The following is a 15653-nucleotide window of genomic DNA, read 5'->3' as shown; positions in this document are numbered from 1 at the left end:
GAGGCTGCCAGACCAGTAGTATGTGCTGTTCCCGACTATTGGCTGCGGATTTATATTCGGTACAATGCTCCATATTGCACTGAACGCAGAACATTTTTTCAAGTGGAAATATATTACGGACGCACGGCTTTTTGGTGCATTGCCGGTTACGGGCTTTCTATGTGATTGGGATTATATTTCCAGCTCTAGCAACTGTGTAGCCTCAGGCGATTGATTAGTCCAACCTATTATGGTAATGACTAAAAGGGAAGCTGCCCAGCTTGCTAGATAGGCTAATGTGAGCCTTTTACAGTATGCACTGCTTTTAGCACTTAACTGACATCAATATAAAATGCTCATTTCTATTTATCTTTATAAACAGGCTCCAGGGATGCATGCGCCTCTGAGGAGTTCCAAGCCTGGAATCGGTTACCGAGCACTTAGATATCCAGAAATGCAACTTGGAGATCCAGTGTCCGACGGGGATGCCTTTGTTCTCCAAGTTTATTTTTTTCTATAAGTCTATCTATTTAGCCTCTTTGTTCCCAAACAGAAGTAGGTAATGACAATGAAACAGGCCAAATGGTTAGAAGCAGGAGGGCCCACTGACACTTGGGCCCACCGGGAGTTATCCTGGTGGGCCAGTCCGACACTGTGGAGATCCTGTACAGCAAACCCAAAGTTACAGAACTCGGGTAGAGCAGAACTATACAGAGGTTGTCGTTATATAGTTGGAGAGCTGAGGTAAAGATGCCCCACTTACCATCCCCGGTGCTGTCTCATTTCAGGCCTCTCCTGATGTTCCTGAAGCATCGAACAGTAACCCAGCCAATTTCAGACATTCCCGGAGTCCCCACATCCCACCCCACTTTGCCAGAATGAGCACCCCATCACAGGAAGGTGGGCATCTATACCCTCAAGGACAATACCCCATGGGGTACATGCCCCAGATGAGACCAGGAGAGCCTTACGGCAATGCCAGGGGAGGCCAAAATACAGACAGAGGAGGAAGGACAAACAAGTGAAGGAGGACAGGCAGACAGGCCTGAGAGCCCGAAACTGAGAGTCACAAGACACAGTGTGGAAACTTTGGGTAAGGAAGGCCACAGCCTTCGGGGAATGGCATCTTCCACCCCATCCCAATATGATTCTGCAGCCTCCCTATTCACCCCAGCACCATTACAGACCTCAAGAGTACCCCATGCCACCTGTGCATGCCACGCAGCCCCCTGCTCAAGGTGACACTAATGGCTACTCTGCTCTGTGGCCCACTTACCAGAACGTGGATAACAACAGAAGACACTTTCATGCTGTCAAGATGGAGCAAAGTGGCAACATTCCCCCTTTCCAGAATATGTACCGACCCCAGTGGTGAGTATTGTGGCAAGTGTATTGCTGGCATCTGGTCGCTGGCATCTGGTCGCTAGCATCTCCAGTTACTACTGAACTACAACTCCCAGTATTTTCTGTTCTTCTGGTATTTAATCCAATCCAATGTGAATACGAGTTAGAGTATATCATGTTTAGGGGGGCCAGGTCCCTTTGCCCCCCGTTCTGATGCCCCAAGTGTTACAGCTCTGGGGGAAAAAATCATTAGAGCTCTGGAAAAGTGCTACAGCTCTTGATGTATGGCCAGATCCAGTGGTGCTGATCTCCACCTTCGTTGATCGTCTGACTTCCTGGCGACATATGATGTTGCTAGCTGCATACTCTTCATTGCCCTGTTTTCTTCATGGTCGGGTCCGCTTCATCACTGGGAGACTCTTCCTCTTCTGTTGCCCTGCGATGCCCCTTTCAGAAGTTGCTCTTCTTCCAGAACTGCGCTGATGACGTCTTGTACCACCTGAATCCACCACAGGATCTCTTGTAGCTTGCCCTTGTGGTCCTTTCCAGCAATCCTTTACCTCTTCTACTTCTTCTAAAAATTGAAAAATACTAATATGGTAACTATTTCACCTACAGTTGGACTGACTTCTAATGAACCAGAAGTGAATCTTTAAAAAAGCTTTTTTAAAACTTGGGTTTACTGATACATTTTGGTTTTTAGGCTGGTATCATTTTAGTTCAGTGTTATATAATATGCTTTATATATTCGTTTTCTATTCCTAGTTAAGCAACAATATATTCCTCATTTCCGAAACCTGATGTGACCGTTATTATTATCAATGGACATGCCACAGGTAAGTCTGGTATTCCAGATGGCTATTTCTCACTAGTGTAGGGAGAAATATGGGAAGGTTCTCAAAGGGAGGTGTAAACTCTCACTCACCCCTGTTTTTCCTTTAATGGAAGAGTCTAGTGCTTGAGGCTACTTTAGCTGTGAGAGCGGTGCCCACCCTTTGAGTCTTATAAAGGAATGAGAGGTCAGGGGCTGTTCTTTACTCTCATCTGGAGCTGGATTCATCAAACTATTATACAGTTTTTGGTATTGCCTCTAAACAAAATGTGATAACCAGAACAAATTAAAAAATGAAAGAAACTCAGATGAACGCAGTTTTTCTTATGGTGAACCCATCTTAAAGGGGTGTGTTAGGGCCGCAAATTCTTATGTATGAGAACGGCTAATTCTAAGCAACTTTTAAATTGGCCTTCAATTTTTTTAAAATATTTTTTGCATTATTTACCTTCATCTTCTGACTTCTTTCCAAATTTCAAATGGGGGTCGCTGACTTCATCTGAAAACAAATGCTCTGTAAGGCTACGTGTAAAGCTACACATTTATTGTTTTTGCTACTTTTTATTACTCATCTTTCTCTTCAGATCCTTTCCTATTCAAATTCCAGTCTCTTATTCAAACAAATGCATGGTTGCTAGGGTAATTTGGACCCTAGTAACCAGATTGTTGGAATTGCAAACTGGAGAGCTGCTGAATAAAAAGCAAATAACTAAAAAAACACAAATGAAAAATGGAACCTAATTACAAATTGTGTCAGAATATCACTCTCTACATCATACTAAAAGTTAACCCATAGGTGAACAACCCCTTTAATACTTTGTTATAACCTGACAGTTCCATAATGGTTCTATAGTGTATAACTAAGGCATCTAAAATGAGATTTCTTCTTTTCTGTGTAATCTGTTAGAGGGGTCAGATATGGAAAGGGGACAGTGTATTTTGTACCTAGGATTGTAATGTTAAATATGTTCCCCAAAATGTAGTTTCACACCCTCCTAAAAATGTAAAATGATCAATATGGTACCTATTTCACCTACAGTTAGATTGACTTCTAAGAAACCAGATGTAAATATTGTAACTAACAAAGTCCATGACATTGATACAAGTAAGATATACCATACTACTGCTGATGCTTTTCAAAGAAAAATAATGGGCAGATTCTTACTTTGACATTCATTTATATTTATTGGTTGGTGTTTGAGCAAACATCTACTCCATCTTTATGCAACTAATGCCCACACTCCATGTGCTTACATCTGGACCACTGCAGGCAGTTGTGTAACTATACAGTTAGGTCCATAAATATTTGGACAGACAACTTTTTTTTTTAATTTTGGTTCTGTACATTACCACAATGAATTTTAAATAAAACAACTCAGATGCAGTTGAACTGCAGACTTTCAGCTTTAATTCAGTGGGATGAACAAAAAGATTGCATAAAAATGTGAGGAACTAAAGCCTTTTTTTTTTAACACAATCACTACATTTAAGGGGCTCAAAAGTAATTGGACAAATTTTACCTTTGCTGGCAACAGCCTGAATTCTTGAACTCATGGACATCCGCAGATTCTGGGTTTCCTCCTTTTTAATGCTCTGCCAGGCCTTTACTGCAGCGGCTTTCAGTTGCTGTTTGTTTGTGGGCCTTTCTGTCCGAAGTTTAGTCTTCAACAAGTGAAATGCATGCTCCATTGGGTTCAGATCAGGTGACTGACTTGGCTATTCAAGAATATTCCACGTCTTTTCTTTAATAAACTCCTGGGTTGCTTTGGCTGTATGTTTTGGGTCATTGTCCATCTGTATTATGAAACGCCTCACAATCAATTTGATTGCATTTAGCTGGATTTGAGCAGACACTGGGGCTCATTTATAAACACTGGACAAATTTGCACCTGGGCAGTATCCCATGGCAACCAATCAGAAGCCTGCTTACCTTGTTTAAACTGCAGCTGGCTGAAAAAAGCCACTCACTGATTGGTTGCTATGGTTTACTGCCCAGGTGCAAATTTGCCCAGTGTTTATAAATGAGCCCCAGTGTCTCTGAACACCTCAGAATTCATTCGGCTGCTTCTGTCCTGTGTCACATCATGGATAAACACTAGTGTCCCAGTGCCACTGGCAGCCATGCACGCCCAAGCCATCACACTGCCTCCGCCATGTTTTATAGATATGTGGTATGCTTTGGATCATGAGCTGTTCCACACCTTCTCCATACTTTTTTTCATGCCATCATTCTGGTAGAGGTTGATCTTGGTTTCATCTGTCCAAAGAACTTTTTTCCAGAACTATGCTGGCTTTTTTTTAAGCAAAGTCCAATCTAGCCTTTCTATTCTTGATGTTTATGAGTCGCTTGCACCTTGCAAAGCACCGTCTGCATTTACTTTCATTGCAGTTTTCTCTTTATGGTAGACTTGAAGATCGATATGCCTACCTCCGAGTGGTGTTCATTTGTTTGGCTTTTTTGAAGGAGTCCAGGTCTTTTTGTGTTGCTGAGTTCACCAGTGTTCTCTTTCTTTCTCAGGATGTACCAAGCTGTAGATTTTGCCACTCCTAATATTGTAGCAATTTTTCTGATGGGTTTTTTCTGTTTTTGCAGCTTAAGGATGGTTTGTTTCACCTGCATTGAGAGCTCCTTTGACCGCATGTTGTCTGTTCACAGCAAATTCTCACATACAAACACCCCCCCTCAAATCAACTCCAGGGCTTTTATCTGCTTCATTGATAGACATAACGAAGGAATTCGTTATGTACATAACGAACGAATTGCCCACACCTGCCCATGAAATAGCCAATTACTTTTGAGCCCCTGAAATGAAGTGATTGTTTTAAAGAAAGGCTTTAGTTCCTCACACTGTTAGGCAATCTTTTTGTTCAACCCACTGAATTAAAGATGAAAGTCTGTCGCTCAACTGCATCTGAGTTGTTTCATTTAAAATTTATTGTGGTAATGTATAGAACCAAAATTAGAAAAAAGTTGTCTCTGTCCACTGTCAGTCACTGGACTCCACAGAAAATTAATTTTAGGGCCCCCCAACATATCCAGAGGTTGTCCTGTTACCAATATATGTTGAAATTGTTCAATAATTAGGGCCTCATGGGTCCCCTAAACCTCCTGGGCCCCCTGCATCCACAGGACCTGCTTCCTCTGTAGTTACGCCCCTGACTGCAGGTTATGTTATGACACTGACTCACTTTGACCGCTGCATTGGAAACAGCTGTAGCATGGCAAACAAATCGAATTGATTCCTATGACAAGTTAAGCAGAAGCTTGGAAAAAAAAAGTACAAACTAAAACACAGGTCACCATTTCCAATACATCTAAAAAATACTCCCTTAATGGGCTGGTTCACCTTTTAGTTAACTTTTCATATGTTATTGAATGGCTGATTCTAAGCAACTTTTCAATTGGCCTTTAATTTTTTTTATAGTTTTTGAATTATTTTTCTTCTTCTTCTGACTCTTTTCAGCTTTCAAACAGGGGCCACTGACCAATTTTCCTATTTGCTTCAATAATAATAATAATGATATTATATATGGCTTTGCAGAATATCTTCAAATGATTTCTGTAAATATGTTATTCTAAACCACCTCCTATCAATTGTGTGTGTGTTATTACTAGCAGACAAATTGACATTTATTTTAATAAAATGACTAGTTCTTATCAGTAAGAGGCAGTACAGGAAAAATCTGGAAGGGAAGACTATTTTTTGGATTATTATTACCTGCTTCCGATAAAATAAACTGTGTTAATAGAAAAATATTTTCCTCTTGGGAATAACTTCTTTTTCCTGTATTACATACCATCTTTTTATTTTTTATATTACATGTAAATATTTATCTGTATCCTACTAAGCAGCACACAAATTCCTCTGTATAGTTGTACAAATGGAATGAAATTTCTACTTGACATGTATAGTTGGGGAATTAGCAATACTATACGGGGCAGATTTATCAAGGGACTAATAGTAAATTCTAATTAAAATTTTCAAGTGTCAAAATTCACACATTTGAATTTTAATTCCCCTATTTGAATGTAAATTTGAATGTGAGATTTAGCAAATCTCGACCATGGAAAGTCCTAACCTAAAACCTGGCAGAAGTACAGTATGTTGAGCCATTTGGAGATGTTAATAGTCTTTCTGACAATCAAGTTTTTTTTTTTGGCAGAAAAACTCAATTCGTGCAATTCAAATACAATTAAAATTTTTGGGTCAGAACCATTCAATTGAATATTAGACAATCAAATGTTTTCTTATATAACCTCCCAGTCGAACTGTGAGTATATTAGAATTTTAGAAAAATTCACATGAATTCAAAATTCATGTGATAAATGAGCCTCTACATGTTGTGACATAGTCCTGCAGTATATGGGGTACAAGAAGATTAGCCCAGTTCATAAATGCAGGCCTGTGGCCAGGTATCTGTGGTGCTACACATTACATGAGCAGTGAGATTGCTATAATGAATCAGAGTACTGCAAGAACACTGGTTCCTTTTCTACAGGGAATTTGGTGGGTTAATTGCTCCCCCATTGCCACCGTCTGATATCTGCTTGACCTTCTGGGGTAGGCTTGCCACTTGATTTCTATTTTACCTGCCCAGGAGTTGCGGTTTAAAATCAGTTCTAGAACATTAGGAAGAATATCCATGTCTTGTTTTATGTGTGCCTATGGCATACAATATGCTGCACCAACAGCTGTAGTTAAAGGAGAAGGAACGTCTTCTTCCATTTGGGGGTGCCAAATGTTAGGCACCCCCAAGTTATTGTATTACTTACCTGAAACCCTGGGCCAGTGCTCCTATCTGCAGAAAACTGCACTGGGCTGGGGTTATACCAGTGAGCACTACGGAGCAATCCTATTCCAGCTTCTTTCTACAAATTTCCCGGGGCAGATGCATGCGCAGTAGAACAAAATACTTTTTAGTTAAAGATGAGGTATTTCGCTCTACTGCTCATGTGCAGCCACGAGAAGAAGATGTCGGAAGAGGATCGCTTTGTGGTGCTCACTGGTATAACACCGGGCCGATGCAGTTTTCTGCTGATAGGAGCACTGACACAGGGTTTCAGGTAAGTTAATATAATCACTTGGAGGTGCCTAACATTTGGCACCCCCAGGTGGAAGAATACTTTCCTTCTCCTTTGAAACTTGCCAATGCTGGACATTCTAGTTTAAGCAACTGCTATTAGGGCCACAGTTTGGTACTATGACAAACGGTTTTGCTGATGGCAATGCCACTGTGTTACTGCTATGTTAAATGGTATTTATATGAACTGGAGAAATGTACCTGCTAACCAGACAAATACCTATCTTATAACAGCCTGACCATTTTTTAGGGATTATTACTATATATGAAAGCACTCTGTTGCCTCAAACCTACGTGAATCAAGTGATTAACAGCCTTGGGGGCACAATATTAAACACATGGCATCTGCAGTTTATCTTAAAACACAAACAAAGAGCTGTGCTATGGCTTCTCATATTTTTTCTTCTTGGTTTTCTGCACATTTACAACAAGCGAATTATCCCACCACTGTAATTTGATTTCTCTCTTGAAAAGCTGCAAGAAGGTTGAAAACCAGCCCTGCTGGTTCAAATTTACCAAAAGTATAAAAGAATCCAAGCAGCAGCTAGCATCAGGGTGTTTTATTTACCATGAAGCATGAATAGAACAATGCCTCCGGTGCATATTTATCAGGGGGAACAATGATTTTAGGTCTGTCCACGTTCCCCCTTACAGCATGTTTTGAAAGAAATTTGGGTATAACATCCCTTTAATAGCACACAGCAATGACTTCAGCTTAAGCATTTCAGTTGGCCGCTTACAGGTCATTTCTATGGCTAAAGCAAATAAAAGGGGGGACCAGTGGGCATTGCTGCATTTTTCCCCACATTGACCTTCTTGTCATAGATGGAAGTGACATTACTAAACATGGTGGACGTGGAGATCAGTGTAGGGGTGGGAGTGGACTTTGAAAAAGAAATGATTATTTTATGCAAAATAACTATAGCAGTTGTGGTTGGGTGACTGCCTTCACCTGTAAAGCTACTGATTTAATCGTGGAACCTCTGAATTAAGTTCTCGTTTAAATGTAGAACCAGCTCCACAGAAAATGTTTAAATTATTATCCTAAATTAGTTTTATAACCCAACTAGCAAACCAATAACGTGATCTTTAAAAATGAGTAAAACAGAAGACAAGTATAATTCCGTCACCTTGCATTTTGAGAAATGTTACATGAAATGTAATATCTACTATGTAATCAGTACACAGGTTTTAACCAAAAGAGAAAAAATAATTTCCCAATCAGAAGTAAGATTTCCTAGCATACAAAACACTGTGAATGTCCATGTAAACAGCTCTCCAATCAATTAAATGTCCAAAATGTACAATACAAGAGTGGTTAAGTTTGCACTTTATAAAATATATAATTAGTAGAAATGAGATATTTAAATTAAGGATGGATGCCTCATAGCCTTCCAGTTGTAGATGAACTACAACTCCCAAATCCACTGCCAGCCAACATCAGTGTAGCAGTGTATTTAAAGTTTAGCAAGTTCATAATTTCCAAATTTGAGATATAACATGGATTAGACTGCAATGCCTTGATCTATAAACAAGTGGTCTAGTTTTGCCTCCAGAATGGAATTTTTACCTCGTATTCCTCTCACCACTTCAGATGCCCATTGAAAATATTCTTGGACTCTCTCTTCTGACCAGCCTACAAAGTAGAAGACATTTTTAATACATCAGTCAAAAGAGCAAAGGTCTGATAGTTACTACCACTGTCTTTCTAAGTACACAGACTCTTCCCTACACATATAAGTACAATTATGGGTTTTATTACTCTGAATAATTGGGACCTGGGATTTGTGAATAAGGGATCTTTCTGCCAATTCTACTTTGACTTTTTAGAAGTAAATGCAACAGCTAAAGGTGGCCATAAACGGGCCGATAAAAGCTGCCGACAGACCGAGTCGGCAGCTTATTGTCCCGTGTATGGAGCTTCCCCGATCGAGATCTTGCCGAAAGACTAAAAATCCCGTAGGATCGCGGCCGCATCTGTTAGTTGATGCGGTCCGGCGATCCGACCGCCCGTTACAATTTGTTAGGATCCGATCGTTGGGCCCTAGGGCCCACGATCGGATCAGCCCGATATTGCCCACCTCAAGGTGGGCATATCGGGGAGAGATCTGCTCGTTTGGTGACTGTCAGGGAGCCCCCTCATGGGAGTTAGTCTGGACCAAGGAGGAAGCCCTCTAGTGGGAGCAAGGTCGCGGTATCCGAAGGGTTAAGCATAATCAGTAGTAGTGGTCACAGGCAGGAGTTAATGAGGGCAGGCAGATCAGATGCAAAAGTCCAAAGTCCAGGCAAAGTTCAATAACACAGGCAGGTAACAGGAATCACGGACAGGGAGCAGGAATCAAGGCTGGAAGCAGGAATCAGGGCTATGAGCAGGAATCAAGGCAGGAAAACAGGCAGTACAGGAACCCAGGATCAGTAGTGATTTGAATCCTATTCTTGGGCGCCGTCACAGTGTTTTGGGCGCCCTTTTATGACGAGATCCCGGCACCAATGATTACATCATCATGCAGCGACGCTGCAGCCATGTGTTCAGCATGGGCACCGCCATCTTGGATCTCCACTGTGACCGCCGGGAATGTAAACAGCGCCGTCAGGTACTTCTGGCAGTCCATCTTTGGTGGAGTCTTATCATCTGTCACTTCCTCTACTATGTTACGTACATCTTGTCCAAAATGCAACTCAATTTCTGCAAAAGTAGTGTTAGTGTCTTCTACAGTGTTGGACTGGGACACCAGGGGCCCACCAAAAAACCTTAGACCAGGGGCACACCAAAAAACTTCAGACTAGGGGCTCACTCTCAGTACTATTTTCTTCATCTCTTCACTCAACCTCTATTCTCCTAGTCTCTTTTCTTAACATACTATAATCTATTATTCCATCTATTAAGCCTCGTTGTTCTCATAGAAATAGGGAATGACCATGAAATATGCCAAATGTTTAGCAGCATGAGGGCCCACTGACACCTGGACCCACTGGGAGTTTTCCTGGTATCCCTATGGGCCAGTGTGACACTGGTCTTCTACAGTGTCGTGAAGCAGAGCTGCCTAAAAATCTAAATTTGTATATAAAAAATCTTGGGCGTTAATGTTATGTGAACCGTCAAATAAGTGGACCACCGTTGTGTTGCATGGGCACACTGGATCTTTAAATCTGCCATTAAAAATGAGAGGTCATGGCCATCCAGATATTTAGCAAGGACGGCTATTTTTACGTTACATGGTTCAGTCACACTTCAACACAGCCAAACTACCAAGCTATGTCCTACATAAGCAGTAAAGGTATGGGACCTATTATCCAGAGTGCTTGGAACCTGGGGTTTTCTGGATAACGGATCTTTCCGTAATTTGGATCTTCATACCTTAAGAAAAATCATTTAAACATTAATTAAATCCAATAGGGTTTGCTTCCAATAAGGGTTAATTATATCCTAGTTTGGATAAAGTACAAGGTACTGTTATTATTACAAAGAATAAAGAAATCATTTTTAACATGTGGATTATTTGGAGAAAACAGATTCTATGGGAGATGGCTTTCCTGTAATTTGGAGCTGTCCGGATAATGGGTTTCCAGATAATGGATCCTACACCTGTATTCTTTTGTATTTCTGTTGAGAGTGCCCTCCTTATTATGTATTTGACTCTATCCTGAATAAAAGAACTACCTGGAGCACTGCTGTATCTGTTAATTCAGCCTCGTGAGACAGTATTCTTGCGACACCTGAAATATAAGGTCAGAGTATGAATGCATAAGAAGCCTATATTTAACAGTATCATAAATATGACTGGAAAGGACACAGGGATAAAGTATTGACCACTGGTACAAACCTAATGGGTGGTTAATTTTGTCAGGGTCCTTTCTGTTGTTTGTGCTTCTCTGCAGCAAAATTTGAAGCTTTAAGAATAAGTGCAGCTTCCGAACTCATATTGTCACAGCAAAAAGTAAAAGAGGACCTGTTAGTTGTAATAAAAACAAAAGTACATAAATATATCCTTTCCCTCTTTGGAGAGCAGCAGAACTATACATTTCAACCAGAAAGTCACTTCAAAAACTGATAGCAATATGTTCTCATTCATTTGTTTTGTCTCACGCTCTGTATATATAGCTATAGAAAATGTGGCTATTTTAAATAACTTTGTTATTGCGACTTGCAGTTCCACAATACTCTTCAGGTTCATTCAAGTTTTCTTGTAGCACACACCTGCAGAAATTTTTATTAACAATGCAAAAGACCCCAAAATGTTGCATAACATCGCTTTTCCTATTACTGCAGATAAGGGTGTGGTCACACAAGCAGATTCGGGATTTCAGAATTAATGTATATTTCATACCAGAATTGTTACAATTAGAGAGTGCTTGAAGGGGGCCCATTCTGTATTTGATTATTTGAAGTACACAGAGCAATACTTATCTGTTAACTGTTTCCATGTTGATAACCCCATTTCCCATCAACTATTTAATAGATATTACAGATCTGTTATCATGGCTGTGCAGCCCTTTCCATGCTAGCTCTGTAAAGTTATTATGGAAGAAGGGGGAGCACTGGCAACTCTTCAGGCGATGAAAGAACATCCACAGGACACAGTGTTCAGGTACTAGTAAGAATTGTCCTTTATCTTGAGGAATCATTATTTAAAATGTAACCCAAGCAAATATTTCCAGATTAGTTCTGACTTAAACACTTTTCTTATTTTAGAAACGGGGCTGCATGGTCATCAGGAACCTTGTCTCTCGAATTTGGGATTTCTCACAGCCTATCCTGGAAATGGGAGCAGAGTCCCTTATTCTCCAAGCCCGTAGTGCTCATAAACATTGCAATGATGTGGCCAAAGCTGCTCTGAGAGATCTTGGTTGCAAAGTGGAGCTCAAGGAACTATGGACTGGCCAAAAGGGTAGCTTAGTTCACTAGAGTTATAAATAAATTAAAAAATCAATTTGCAGCTTAAAGAGACAAAGGTAATGTTGGAAAGTTTATACAGTAACTCCATCCATCCCTTTTACAGCCAATAAGTAAAGTTTTTTTTTTTTTACTTACTTTGTACAACACATAGCCTACAGTTGCTGTCTGAAATTTAGGGCACCAAAAAAGTTTTACTGAAAGGAAGAAAAAGCCCAACCATGACAGCGTTTAACACAGAGAATAACATGGCAATTTTTTATGTTATCTCCACATTGGTGGTTACATGAATCAGTAAAGCAGCTGTAGGATTAAAGAAATCTATGATGCTAATCATTATGCTTTTCCTAAAGCTTTAGCCTCCACCAGTGTTAACTGATTACACAGCTCTTGCAGTTTATAATATAGCACTGTGGTTTTAATTCAGGATAAAGCTATGAGCATAAGACTCTTGTGGGCTTAGGTTTCTGGGCTCTGTATCTGTTTTACTACTCAAACTAACTGTTAGTAAGAAGTGAGCATCGCCCTGCTTAATGTGCATTAGTTAGAAATGCAAATATGTTTGCATTGTGCTCTTTCTACATTGAACAGCAAGAAGATACTTGCAGTGATGCAAAATGTGTGAATGAGCTTCAACTGTGAAATATTAATTGCTTTATTTATTTGTGTATGTATGCAGTATTATGCTTCAATTATTTACACCCTTGTTAATAAATATGTATCCCTTTTGTGAATATCTTCATAAAAGGAAAAGTCTAAAGCACAGATTGTGATGCCAACAATCTCTGAAACTTATAGTAAAAAATGCAAAAACAATTTGAATTTGATTTGAAGCCCCTCAATAATTCCTAAACTGGAGTACAACATCTACAAAATATTATATCCATTTGCTCTACTGCCTGCTTGAAATACAGGGAAAATTGGCTCTAGTTTATTTTTCAGGGCTTTTTATTATTATTACTAGGTCTGTTATCTGCATTGTGCAGATCTGATCTTCTACATGTTATTTGCAATAAATACTGTGTTGGGGAGCAAAGCTTTCTAGATTTTAATGATGGTCAGATTATAGACAATTTTAGCTATAAAGATTTGCATACCCCCAACATTTGAAAAATGCAAAGAGACAAAAACATCAGCGTCAGTATTATAACAGTTTTGCTAATGACGATGAAACTGCCCTTAAAGCTGAAAGGCTCAGTTCTCCCAAGAGACCTGCTTATCTTAACTAGTTACAATTGTATCTTTGCTTAACTTAAATTGTTAGAAATGCATCTAATTGCAGGTGCTGAGTATTATGGGCTGTCTGCCAAAAAGACTCTTATTCACGTAAAAGAGGAGAGGGCTGCGAAGCAGAAGAGTCTGGGGAGGTGCTTGAAGGTGGGGGGCTGGCGGAAAAGCAGAGAGTATAGTGGGAGGAAAAGGCAATCAAGAGAAAGCAGCAGGGCCAGTCCTTCCACACTGAGGAGAGCACGGTTGGACTGGGGGGCCCAGGCTCACCAGGGCTTCTGCCTCAGGGTCCCCATTTTGGACCGTGGGGCTGCTGCCTCAGGGCCTCCCGTCTGGCAACCATTCCGGTGTGGGTGTGTGCATGCAAGTAAACGTGCGCACCCAAACTGCTTTTTTGCCGTGACCGGTCGGTCGCGCCAGGAAGAGAACTAGGGTGCGGATCTGGCCCAATGGGGCCCACTAGAGCCGGGGGCCCACCGGGTTTTTTCCCGGTGTCCCACCAGCCCAGTCCGAACCTGAGTGGGGGCCGCTCTTTTGCTAATCTCACAAAGTTGCACATGCCTCACTCGTTAGCAGCTTGAGACTGACATGCTTCTTTTATACACAATTTATGTGGGGTTAGTGCACAAAGTGCATGCATGATCAATGGTTAGTATTACTGCTCATTTACCAGTGCAAGTGCAAGGTTTTACCTGGAATTATCATTAACATGTAATTATAAAGTGCTAACTTATTCTGTAGCGCTGTACAATAAATTAGTTTATACACATTTTATATTATAAAAATATTTCTAAAGCACCAACACACTCTGTAGTGCAGTGCAATAATTGGGTAAATATATTGAACATTCAAATTAAAAGAAAAAATAGATACAAAAGTTAGAGGGCCCAGATGTGCTTTCATTCCTATTAATATTAATAATCATTTTCCTTTTGAAGGAATTTATACACATATAAATATTTGTTTAAAACAGCTTGCTCTGAAAGTGTATTCTGCCTTTCGTTTTATTAAAAAAAATACCAAAATTATTGAAATATAAAGATGATTCTTTTTGTTTTTTTCTTTTTTTTACCTCCCCTTTTTAACTCCCCATTTTAAAAGAGATACTATGTTGTGTAGAAACCAATGCCTTCTTTCAGTGGCTGGTTTGAAGATAAAAGGAGTTCATTATACAGGGGTCATTTACATGTATTTATTATTTGCTTAACTTCCTTGTTCTCCATTCACAGTAGCTCAGAAGAACTACATGAAGTTGGAAAGTGAGACCACTTTTATTTTTAGCCTTATTAGGGAAATAAATATAAAGAAACATAGATATTACTGTTCTTTTGTACCATATAGTGAAGGAAAATAGGCAGACAGATGCACTTCACCTTACATATCGCACCACAAAAGTCAAACAACCCAAGGGATAGTCCTGTCCCTACCACCTCCTGCACTACAAAATCATTAAGGGCTATGGCACTGGGTGTTTTTTTTTTTTTGTTTTTTTTTTACTGCTAGAAGTAGTAATTAAAGTGCCTGCCAAAATAATAACAACAACACCAGAGACTAACAGCACAAACCCTGAGATTCTGTTTGTAACCCAACGGGTTTTTTCCCGGTGTCCCACCGGCCCAGGCCGACCTTGAGTGGGTGCCGCTCTCTTGCTAATCTCACAAAGTTGCACATGCCTCACTTGCTAGTTTGAGACTGGCATGGGTTTCCTGACATGCTTCTATTATGCACAATTTAGGTGGGGTTAGTGCACAAAGTGCATGCATGATCAATGACTGGTATTACAGTGCAAGTGCAAGGTTTTACCAGGAATTATCATTAACAGGTAATTATAAAGTGCCAATTTATTCTGTAGCACTGTACAATAAATGGGTTTATACACCAAACATAGAGAATTACATTCATAGCAACCAATAACATGTAAAAGAGGTGTAGTGATGATGTTCCTGCTACTCACCAAGACAGAGTATTTCCAGTACATCCCCAGGGACTTTGTGAAAAGGAACATAAGATACATTGCTGATTGGTTGCTTTTGGCAACTGTACCTGTTCAATTTAGGGACTTTGCCTATATGTGTTTTTGCATAGGGAATTACAATGTCATTTATGCTCATGTCATTTATGCTTACAATGTGATTTATGCTTATGCCCCTAAATTTCTATTACGTGTGCAGGTGTTAAAGTCACAGATTACTGGGCTGCAAACTATACTAAAGCACAACACACAGCATTTTGATATGTTTTGCTAATATATTTATGGGGTCAGCCATGAGACAATATGGGACAGTTCTCTGTCTA

At 40.0% G+C, this 15653-nt stretch overlaps 2 long non-coding RNA genes across 2 annotated transcripts; one reads left to right on the top strand and one right to left on the bottom strand.

The window, feature by feature from the left end:
• Positions 1-66: 66 nt before the first annotated feature.
• LOC121399399 lies at positions 67-14355 on the top strand. Its single transcript, XR_005964993.1, has 4 exons — positions 67-232; positions 362-2159; positions 11698-11826; positions 11931-14355. It is a non-coding gene; the product is annotated as an uncharacterized LOC121399399 (long non-coding RNA).
• LOC121399400 lies at positions 8646-11191 on the bottom strand. The gene is made up of 3 exons (XR_005964994.1): positions 11062-11191; positions 10899-10954; positions 8646-8873 (listed from the first exon to the last, which is right to left on the bottom strand). It is a non-coding gene; the product is annotated as an uncharacterized LOC121399400 (long non-coding RNA).
• Positions 14356-15653: the final 1298 nt, after the last annotated feature.

The sequence above is a fragment of the Xenopus laevis genome, chromosome 1S, assembly GCF_017654675.1.
Source record: "Xenopus laevis strain J_2021 chromosome 1S, Xenopus_laevis_v10.1, whole genome shotgun sequence".
Lineage (NCBI taxonomy): Eukaryota > Metazoa > Chordata > Amphibia > Anura > Pipidae > Xenopus > Xenopus laevis.
This window is presented reverse-complemented; position numbering and strand designations above follow the sequence as displayed.